General features: G+C 41.7%; 1 long non-coding RNA gene across 1 annotated transcript; it reads left to right on the top strand.

Moving 5' to 3' along the window:
- The first annotated feature begins 752 nt into the window (after positions 1-752).
- Positions 753-5144, top strand: LOC142574376 (uncharacterized). The gene is made up of 3 exons (XR_012826517.1): positions 753-895; positions 2422-2457; positions 5096-5144. It is a non-coding gene; the product is annotated as an uncharacterized LOC142574376 (long non-coding RNA).
- The last annotated feature ends 6416 nt before the right edge of the window (positions 5145-11560 follow it).

The following is an 11560-nucleotide window of genomic DNA, read 5'->3' as shown; positions in this document are numbered from 1 at the left end:
ACCTCAGCCACTATGCCACCACGGTGGGTGCGGCGGAGAAAGGAGTGAACATCGTTTTTACAGAGTGCATTTCGCTTACCCGTTAGCGCGCTATACAGAACGAAACGAAAAGCTTGGCCGATATGTACGACATGGTGCTCATATTTCACATGGAGGCCAAATTCTTTTCTGTGACCTAGACGGGGTGCTGGCGAATGTGTTCGGAGTCTGCTCGGCCACCAAGCACAATCTGCGCTGCTATACGTTCTCGGTGACAAATCGCACAGCGCAGGAGCACACGCACAAATGTTTAAAGAATGGGACGACAGACCGCCTGCAGTTTGCCATGACGTCGAAATAAGAAGCACAAACAGCGACGTTTCTGTACTTTTCTGGTCAATAGTTCAGTTCGTATGGTTGCGGCACGCATTACTTTTTTTTTTTAATCCAAACGACGAAAACTGTGCGCGCACAAATTAGCGCGGCGTTTGTGACGTTTGAATTTGGCGCCTTTTCCCGCGCATTCCATTAGCTCCGGCCGGTGCACTGCGTTACTGCGCTAAAGAAAGTAGTTCATCAAAGAAGCGAAGCAAAAAACTTTTATACACTTGCAAATCGCAACAATTGTTCAGTAATAACATGAAATTACATAATTTGTTATCCAATAGTACAATTTATGATAATATAAGTGTGTATTTGTATGAGTGTACATGTATGATTGCGCGTTTGCGCTGTTGATGCTTGGCGCATTCCGGCGAGTTCGTGCACGCCGTTTGCGTGAGAGTTTCCAGCGTTTTCTGTGTTCTTTGTGTGCTTCGCTGTGACATCTTTGGAATATTCCTGCGTGTTGCTCGCTTTTTATGGACTTGTTGCCTCGAAGATCGCCATGATCGCCTCCGACTCAGCGACATCAAGGGTGAGTGAGTGTTTCGAATTCCCCTTGTTCGTCCATTGCGACGCGGTGAACGGAAGCGGGGAAATGATTTCAGCGCTTGTGCGTGTCTTCCGCGCGCCTCTTTTCTAGTTTTCATTCCTAGTACTATCCTTCCGTTGCGAGAATGGGTTGTACAGCACTAGATTTGTGGTAGATAACGTGGAGTTTTGTCCTGGTTTAACTTTACACACCGCTTGTGGTGACGTAAGGCAGCTATGTGGTGCCACCTAAAACAGGGCATGTTGTACGCTATGATTTCTGATACGGTGTTCGAGCACCGATTGAGTTAGCCTTATTAATGAGCGCACAACAATGCGACGTGAAACCATCCGATCTGTACTGTAATCGAAGATATTTCGTTTGCGCCACGCTAGTACAAGGCGTGTGAGCGAGCTTTCAACAAAAGGGGTGGGGGGGGGGGGGGCGCGGTGGGATTGGCGAAAGTGTATTCTGTTGCGCTGTTCCCTTCAGGATCGAGTGACTCTGCGGTGCTTCAAGGCCACTATCTGACACGCCGTGCGGCCGATGTTCGCGCGATCGGAAAACACAGAGGAGGCTGTCGCGCAATAATAATAAAGAATTTCAAGGGTGTACATGCGATACGTGAGATACAATAGGGGTGATGCCACAGAGTGCTGCGAAATCATCGAGTTATACGCCTTGCCAACCGCGTGTGTTTTGTTTTCCCCCAGGTCGCGCGCATTCAACTTTCTTTTATCATCTTCTCCGTTCGACGCCATCGAGTGCTTCGCCCAAACGGCTTCGCGTAGGCGCTCTTTGCATTCACGGAAAGGCAGATTTCATGGCACTCCAGGTCCTACAACATTCAAAATAATGTAATTTCGTGAAATTGCAGCTTTTCGCACTTCAGTAACTGATTTAACAATAGTTTTAAAATCAGTAAAGGAACGAGATGCCTGGCATATCTGCGTTGTCGTCCCACTGTGTTTCGAGGCGGCATGTATACGTTATCGGCAACATAAACATCAATAATTAGCATTGTTTCTTGTGACCATAGAAGTAGCTAGTTATGTCGAAAAGCTATTTTTGCTTTGAATCAGAGCACTATAGAGTGAACAGATTGAAAGGGGAGCGCATCGTTGTGAACTAAATCACGACGCTTTGCCACAAGCTTGGAATAATGCTTTGTCGAAAGAGCAGTTCTGTGAAATTCTTTCTTTGAGAGTAAGCAAAACTTCAGTAGCATCAGGTAGACGGGGAGTAAAAGAATGTTACACTGGTTTTATATGAAGGAGCTGCCTCTAATGTGTGGCCATAACAGTTAAGTAGATGCGTGGAAATAATGTTTAAAGTAACTAGAGGAATGTGAAATAAATTTTTTGACAAGCTCACACTGCCATTGGCAAGAGCGGCCACACTTTAGTGTATTCAATGACTAGTCATTTGTATCCGTCCATTTATGTCAGCCTAATGGTCCATGTAGCTCTTTTGATTGTCGCTTTTGCTGCATCGTGGCTTCACGTTTTAATAGTGACATCTTTTTTCAGATTCAAAATGAGCTGGGAGAGGCCCCAGCTGGAACGGTAAAAGTGAATTCTTTGGCCATCCATTCTGTAGCGTCACGATGATCAAATACAGTGATACCGTGAAAATGTATTGCAGGAAGCAGAAAAAACAACATTGCTGATGCAACTGCAACGCATTTGCTCCAGTGATCAATTGGTGCAGAGTGCCTTCATTAGGAGACATGGTGCCTTTAAGCACTCAGCTTAAAGACTTTGCAACTGCACCGGGACTGGGAGTGAATTTCAGTGCCACTTGTGAACATATTAAACGCGGAATGTGCCTTTTTCAGTGTATATGCCTGATATGAGAGGGGCGTTCAGAAACTTAGTGTGGACATTAGTGGTCTGCATGAGTGCACATCTTTCTAGTTTTACCAGAACGAAGGTATTATGACCTATGTCATACAGCAGTGCACAGCTAGAGGTATCAAACCAGAACAGCAGCACCCTTTGAGAAAGTTGTCTGAAAAACGAGCAGTGATCAGGGCTTTCTACATTTGAAGTGCCAAATTCCAAAAAGATTGATGTCGAGCTGGACGGTGTGAAGTGCCGGTCACCACATGCTGTAGCCAGCATGGCATTTTTAATCTCCTTGGCATTATGTCTCGTTAAGATACAGAAATTGCATCACTGCTCATAAAGAAATTGGAAATTGGGAGGTTGAGGGGAAGTGGAAGGGCTCCCCTCTGGAGCAGCCAGTGCATGCCCTTTGCTATACTGATAATCCTACCTTAATGAGAACCAGTGATGCATGTTAACCTATTACGCAGCCAAGTGCATTCCTTGTTTTGTATTAAGGGGACACTATAGTGACACCTTAAATGAATTTAAAATAAAGCATCGTCTTAAATAACTACTTCTGTAACTTTCTTGGTAGTTGTTTGATTATTAGAGAAAATAAAGCTCAAAGTTCAATTTTCTGAGTATCGCCCCAAAATCTTTGTGCTGACACCGTCACATCATGGATTCCAAGTATTTTTTCAAACGTGGGCTGTATTGGTTCTGTAAAAGTTCTTGGCGCTTTTTATTTTGGGTTTTTGGAATACGATGAAGAACATCTTTATTTGTAAAAAAAAATTGCTACACCTCAACAGACATCATCAAAATCCATGACGTCACAGCAAGCGGGTGTGGTAACTTCAAAGCAGCACTGCCACCAATCTTTCCTCTTGCTGCTTTTACAGTTTACTCAGCCTCTTGTCACGGTATGAGTGAATCTCTTGAATTGTAGGAAGGTCATGTACAGATACATCTAAAATAATTTTTCTCTTTAGTGCTTTCATGCCATAGTTGCTTAGGGGTGTTGGCACAGCTCCGCTAAGCACGAGATCACAGGATCAAACAACCGCATTTTGATGGAGGTGAAATACAAAACTGCCCAGGTACCTTGCAGCCTGATTTGGTAAAAATTAGTCCAGAGTTCCCCACTAAGGCGTGCCTAAACATCAGATTGTCGTTTTGGCACTTAAAACGCCAGAATTTAATTAATTTAATTTTGCTTTAGTGCTCCTTTAAGCTGTAGAATTCATGATCTTTGCAAAAACTCATGCTCAAAGTATTCTCCATAAAGATTAAATAAACAGTAGATATAAGTGTCTATTTATATTTTGAATTGTGGTGATGTGTGATGACTGTTAGAACGGTGGTACAACGAGACAGACAGAATTGTAATACAATGTATGACGGCACGATGATGCACATCGAGGAAATGACTGAGTCTCCCTAGAGGTCCCTGACATGGACATCAACTGACTGTCCACAAACTTCTGAGTTCACTCCGTGATCTTGTGCAGCCTGTGCTTTGCGAGTCGATTAATTTAATTGAGGTGGTGGTTGGCACATACTGTCCTTGCAGCTTATGTACATTTCATACAGTGGAGTGGAATCTCACATATTGCTTCTGCAGCACAGCAAGCTAACGTGACGTGTAGTGGTAATCTTAGTAATGATCGACAATCATGTCCCTCTTTGAGCTCCTAATGCTGCTTGCCAACACAAGCAGCAGCAGTTGCCCAAGATAGCGGGAAGGAGATTCATTGAAAAGTGGCATATGCTCAGGGTCGCATACCCAGTCACCCAAGCTGTTCCAACGGTTGATTTTGAACTCTTCCCTCAACGTAGCCCAATCTCCCCATTAGACCATGGACTACCTATTGACACAAATGGATGGGAAAATAGAGACAAACACCTGAAAATATGAAGTATCCTAAGAATGGTAATCACAATAAATAGTACTAGATGTGCATTAGCGCAAGCTCTTGGGCCAGTTGGTGCATGATAAACTTGAAAAAGGGAGGTACCAGCAAAACAAAGGACGCGCACACACGTAAAAGGCGTTAGACAGGGACGGACGCTGGTCCGCCCCAACGTCCGTCCGTGTCTAATCCCGTTTCCTTGTGTGCGTTTCATTTGTGTTTCGCTGGTACTCCCCTTTTTCAAGTACTAGATGTTTGGATACTTTGGTTTATTCTTCTTTGTGCTGGATTGTTTTTCTGAAACATGTGACGTCCAGACAGCATAAGAAGCTTGTAAGAAGTCAAGTTTAGCAATCTAGATTTGCAACAGGTACTTTTGTAATTTATTTGCAGTAGGGCTGTTGTGTGAATGTGCTTGAAAGGCTTAAAACTGTTTTGCTAACATTTACTTAAACATGCAGGTTCACATAGGTTGAAGGAGTGCACATTGAGAAGGTTATCCTGGCACAGCTTGCCATGGCTTGCCATGGTGGACCAGGAAAGTTTGCAAGGGCCTTGCTTCACCATGTGTTGAAAGAGGAGGAGCTCATGGGCCATTTGGGCTTTGGAAATAACACCAAGGGGCAAAAAAGGCTCTTGACCCCACCAGGGTCAGTGCTGTTATAGGCAAGTACCATATATCCTTTCTGGTTGCATTTTTACATTCACATTTTTTTCTAAAATTATGAACTTGCCATGGGCATAACAAACGACTTTCAAGTAGCCCGTGTGTGCAGTTGTGTGCGACAATAGCCTACTATTTGGAATGACTGTTCATACGATCTTAAGTGCGTAATGCCGCCATACTCAAATGCTTCTAAAATTTAAAAGCTGCCTTCACTGCTGAAAGTTTTTAGTGGCTCCACCACATAAAATGAGCTGCATTTGCGCATTAGCAGTGTTACTTGGCTGTCATTGCAAGGAATAGTTGTCTGTGAAGCACGCTCCAAATCTATTGGCATGGAGGACATGTTTAGTTAGCCTGAAAATGTTATTCTAATACGCGAATTGCGGAGAAGGTATGCTCAAGTGTGGTTACTGCTCAGCTCGAGCAGGAGCATGTTCACCAAATTGCAGAAGTCAAAACAGCTCTCCAGGTTCTGAGATGTGAAACAGTAGTTTCACGAATTTTAACAGACCACATCGAATTAAGGTTGCTCCTATATTGAAGGAGGTCCATGTGATGCCAGACAGCAGCCTTTCAGCAGAGGGAACCTGAGTGGTGTGGCAATTTTCTTTTGGTTGTTTCAATCAAAGAAACAACAGGGACAGAGTTGCAAGCATTGCTGTCAACAGTACTACGTTTGGTGGGCGCTTACTCATTCTAAGCACTTAACCTATGACTCGTATTTATTAATGCACACTTTATCACTTTTTATTCTAAGATATGAAAAAAATATTTATGTGGCTTTTCCCCATATACTTCAATAAATTGAGAATAGGATCTTGGGGCCTAATGTATAAAGCTTCTTACAGACCATCGGACATGTCCACTACTCCCATTCTGAAATTGTTAGAATTGATTCCTGCTTCCTTACTTCACCTACCTGTTAACAGGGTTATTATGAACCATTGCCAAGTAGATTATGGGCTTAAATTAATCAAAAAGATGAATGGGCTTTTCTGTCGCTCTTATTTAGCTCGTTGCGGATCACATTTTGGGGAGAAATATGCCTCTCTAATTTAAGAGTTATATATTTTTTGTGGTGTGCAAATGCTCAAAACTTTCGAATTGAATAGTGTCCTATTCAATTTAGTCTTTGAGTGGTCACTATTTGTAAATGCGAATATTGAAACACCAATAAAACATGAAATTTGAGCCAAAGTACGGTAAATTTTCACCTCCAATAACATAGTGTAGACATAAAACGTAAGAACTTGTAATAGCAGACCAGGCTACGTTACTTCAGTAGCTGTACTTTAGAGGCTTTACAGCAATCATTTATGCTTACTGAAGAGCCCTGTGGATGTGAAGAAACTTTCTGCTGCTCCATTTGTGCTTTTAATAAACAGCTTTTCATAACATAACAATGACAGAAACTTGCTAACTTTAATAATACTAGGATGTGAGCCTCATCTTACATTAATTGTGATATCAGCTGTTCATTATTCAGAAGCTATCCATTATTTGATTTGCTTCTAGCATTTTTCGGTTCAGCCTCAAAAATCACTTTTCGCGCACCCTTAATATTTTTATTGCAGATTTAAGTTTTTCAGAATGACATTCCGAGAAAATAAACTGGTAAATAATATTTTTAAATAACAATAAAGTGGCAATACCATTTCAGTATTTGCAGTTTTACATGTTTTATTTTTTTATGCAGGATAAAGCAGCATAATTTTTTGTGTAATGAAACTTACAAAAAACTTGTGGCAACACTCCCAAATTACTGCAATGACAGACACCAAGGAGCTAGGTGAAAAATCAGTTTTGGAGAAACCCAAGGAGCGACAGCACTATAAGAATATTTTCTAGAAGTCTCAGAAGGTTGCAGCACCTCCAGTGGGATGCTAGGCAACACTTTATTCTGAAAAGGCAAATTTTTTTCAGAACATTCCATCACAGCCACAGATGTACGGCAGTGAACCCTAAAAGGGTTAAAGAAGTCAGTCCTATGGCATATGGCTCTTAAAAGACGGCATTTCTTCGTCTCTGTCACATTCTGCATGTGTCATGCTAAGCAGCTTGGTGCACTACACGGAATCCTCATTATAACAGTAATTCAGTCGTCGAGGCAGAAAACATACTTCACTGTAAGCAGTGTCTTCTTTAATGTAGAAAGTCTTAAGTCATCGTAAGGCGAGAAGTACATTCCGATTGCATGTGAACTTAGGAAACCTAACATCAAATGAAGCTACACTCAGTTGTGACATGACAGTATTGTATTTGGAGCATGGAAAAGCACAGTGAAGTGCAGCAAATTTTAATTATGAAAGTTATAAGAAATAATTTTAGTTGTCAGTTCAGGTTTATTTATGAACGACATGAATTTGTTTCACCATTTCGTTTCTCAGCAAGCAAAGCTCACATCTTTGACATTGAGGATATTCATAAAGTTATTTTGCTACAGTGTTTTGTTCCTCTTTGCCCTTTCCTGCATTTGACACTTAGTGGAGTCCTGTGCCGCACTGAATAAATTTAAATGGTTATGCTGTAAAGCTGTACCCGTGGAAAGTTGGAATAAAGCAACACAAATACATAAATCAATTTCGTTATAACGAGGGCAGATTGCATGCCATTCTTTTGCATGTGGAAGTTGCTTTTTAAAACTTGTTCTGGCTTCTTGTTTTTGCAGGCTTCACGTGTCGCAAATTGCCTGGTACCAACATGCCCTATGTAAAGAACTGTGGCCTCGCTTCTCGCATGGGACCAATAACCTCTCAAGAGCCCAAGTTGGACAGCTCAAACCAAAACACAAGTGTTGTGCTTTTGTAACTCTCGACATTTTTATGTTCTGTGTTAGTCTCCTGAAGGGCCCAATTTGGATTTCTCAAATGAGCTTACAAATGTTGTGCCTTTCTATGCCTTCACATTTTTATGTTAATTTTATTTATGTTAATTATGCTAGTCTCCTGAGAAGTCCATATTAAATTGCTCAATCCAGAATACAAGTGCTGTGCTTTGTTATAGTTCACTACATTTTTATGTTAGTTTTTGATATAGTTCTAGTAAGGAAAGTGTTTCCTTATTAATATATTTTTTAAGTATCTTAAGCCATTTCATGCCAAACCACCCAATTTTGTCAAGAACTGTTCCATTATGGCAAACCATTTCAAGTTTGCTTGATTTTGAGTAGGTACAATGAGAAATTTTGCTTTCGTACATACACTTGAGTCATTCCAGGGCAACCAACCAACGTTTTTTTGACCATCACAGATATAGTTGAAGCTCCAAACTCTTGCTCCCCATTTATTTTCCTTCGGAAAAAATTTTTTGAACTTTGGCAAAAATTTATTGTTCTTGCCCAGCTAAGCTAGAAGGCACTGATACACGTTTCTTCTGAAAGGGAAATTGTATGATCCAAATATTCAGATGGTGTTCATGTCAAGAGACTGAAGTGGTGTGAGTGCCAAAATTTGCAAAGTTTGAATTTTCTTCTAACGTAGGGAAATACAGAAGGCACAAAATAAATATAAAATGAGACTGGTTGACTTGGGATAGCTGCAAAATATTTCAAGCTTTGGAGGTTCAGTTGATCAGCTAAAAAACTAAAGTTCAAATTTTTTGCAAAAAGCTTCATGTTGAAGGTAAAAAATTAGCTTTGGTGGTTGGCACAAAAGTATATGTCGCCCATCGTTACACAGCCCTACATGTCTGCTATACATGTGACAAGTAACAAAAAGGTATTATTCTTTAAGTGCGATAAATTATTTTTATAATCTTCATTTGTGGATCACACATACAGCATAAATATAGCATAAATATATGAAGCCATGTCATCTAGTAAGGAAATATTGTTAATATAATTAGCCACAAGAACTATTCAACAAACTGACTGCCTTTTTTATCATTGCGAAGGCAGGTGACGTCAAGCACTGCAGCTGCAGTCTCAATTCGTATTTTTTTGACATGAACGCAAGAAGTGGTTGCCAATGGTGTCTGACCACATCAGACTAAACATGGCACATATGACTTTTATAGATGAGCATGTTCCGGCTCTGAAACAGTGGTAGCAAACAACACCACAAGAATTTGTTCGTACTCATGTAGGTTTTAAGTCCTAATTATGAAGGTGTTTTCTACTTGCATCATCATTGGGCTTCAGGGAGCAGGGCACAAAGTGTCCTGCTCCCTCTATGTTGCATTGCACTGCGACATGCCCTTTAAAATGCTTTGTATAAACAATATCAGCGCTCTTTCTGGATTTACTGTCTACATAATAGCTGATATTTCTTTTTGTAAACTGCACGAACCATATCTTTTAGCACTGCAGGATTCCCTCACGTATTTATTACGTACGATGTCTGTTAGAAAAGTATTTGACCTTTTTTTGCAAACACCTGATGAATATGTAACAAGTGCGTTTTCATCAGCCGCCCTTGAACCTTTGTGCGCATGCACGAATTTGTTCCTGCCTGCCAATAGCGTGACTTGCTGGGATGCAGCATTTGAATGAGGTAGTACACAGTGCTCTCGTCGGTTTTTATTGCAAGGAAAATGGCGGAGTGACTGGAGCAGTGCTACTGCATCAAATTTTGCCAGAAACTGGGCGACAGCCAAGTGGAAACCATTCCGAAGATTCAGACTGCTTTTGGTGACTATGCTATGAGCAGCACACAGATTAAGGAGTGGTACAACCAGTTTAAAGACGGCCACGCATCGGTGGAGAGCGAGCCACGCTCCAGTCGGCCATCAACATGCCGAAATGACCAGGTCATTGCCGAAGTGAACCCCGTGGTGATGCGGGACTGTCGTGTGACTATCCAAGAAATTGTGGAAGAGGTGGGCATCAGCACATTTTATCCACATTCCATTATCACTGAAGATTTGGCCATGAAGAGAGTTGCACCGAAATTCGTTCCCAAGCTGCTCATGGTGGAGCTAAAGCAACTTCCTGTTGAAGTCTCACAGACATGCTGGATTCCACAAACAGTGACCCCAACTTCATGAACACCATAATCACTGGTGACAAGTCTTGGGGGTATGTTTACGAGCCGGAAACCAAATCCCAGTCATTACAGTGGAAGCATTCCACGTCACCAACCAAAGACCGCTAAGTGCGCATCAATGTTAAAGTGTTGCTGACTGCTTTCTTTGACTCCCGCAGTGGTACACCACGGGTACGCAGCACAGGGTCAAACAATCACTAAAGACTACTACAGGGATGTCCTCCATGGTCTATGTGATGCTGTGTGGTGCAAGATACCGAAGTTGTCAACAGGAAATTGGCGCATCCATGACGACAATGCTTTTCTCGCACTTGATTCAGACTTTTTTTGGCGAATAACCAGACTCCTGTAGTTCGACAGGCTCCTTACTCTCCTGATATGGCCGCCTGCGACTTCTGGCTGTTTCCCAAAATCAAGAGGCCATTGAAAGAAGCGCGATTTCAGACAAGAGAAGACATTATGGCTGCAACGACAGCTGAGCTAAACTCCGTTCGGAAAGAGGCCTTCTCGGAATGCTTCTAACTATGGCAGCACTGCTGGGAGAAGGGACTGGAGTCCCAAGGTGACTACTTTGAGGGTGATTAGGTTTCCAACGCTCCAGTTATGCCAGTTTTTTTTTCTTCAGCCAAAGGACAGATACTTTTCTAACAGACCTCGTATTGATAGTTTATGTGCAATGGCTGTATGGTTTACCTGGCCCACACCAAACACAAGCCTCGTTGCGTTAGAGCATGTGGCCCTTGGCAATAAAATGCAGACCCTAACACCGCTTCTCTGTCATCTGTGTGGAGACAAAGCCAGCTTTGTCGTGTGCATTCCCAGCCGGCAAGCTGTGCGCACATCCGAGAAAAGTCGGTGCTGACAAAATTTAAAAAAAGAATTTCTCGCATTTAAAAATAATGCCTTCTTTAACTTAACACATGCATAGCAGACATGTAGAGCTATCCAATAATGTATCATATTTTTTGGCCAACTACGAAAGCTGTTTTCTCCTTCAACATGAAGCTTCTTGCAAAAGATTAGAATTTGTTTTTTTTTACAGGCAATCAGCTGAACCTTCAAAGCTGCACATATTTTTTTGCTATACTATGTCACCTGGGCTACCATTCTGTATTTAAGTTCTGTCCTGTGAATTTTTCGTTACGAAAAAAAATCTAACGGATTGCAATTTGACTCATTTTTTGCCGGTGCCAAAAGCAATTGAAGTATTCAAATATTTGAAAAATTGTCTATTTTGGCAGTTGCATCACTTCACCGTATTTCCACGCACACCATTT

This window comes from Dermacentor variabilis, chromosome 3 (assembly GCF_050947875.1).
Source record: "Dermacentor variabilis isolate Ectoservices chromosome 3, ASM5094787v1, whole genome shotgun sequence".
NCBI classification, from domain to species: domain Eukaryota; kingdom Metazoa; phylum Arthropoda; class Arachnida; order Ixodida; family Ixodidae; genus Dermacentor; species Dermacentor variabilis.
The sequence above is the reverse complement of the archived record's forward strand: the minus strand, read 5'-3'. Positions and strand labels throughout refer to the sequence as shown.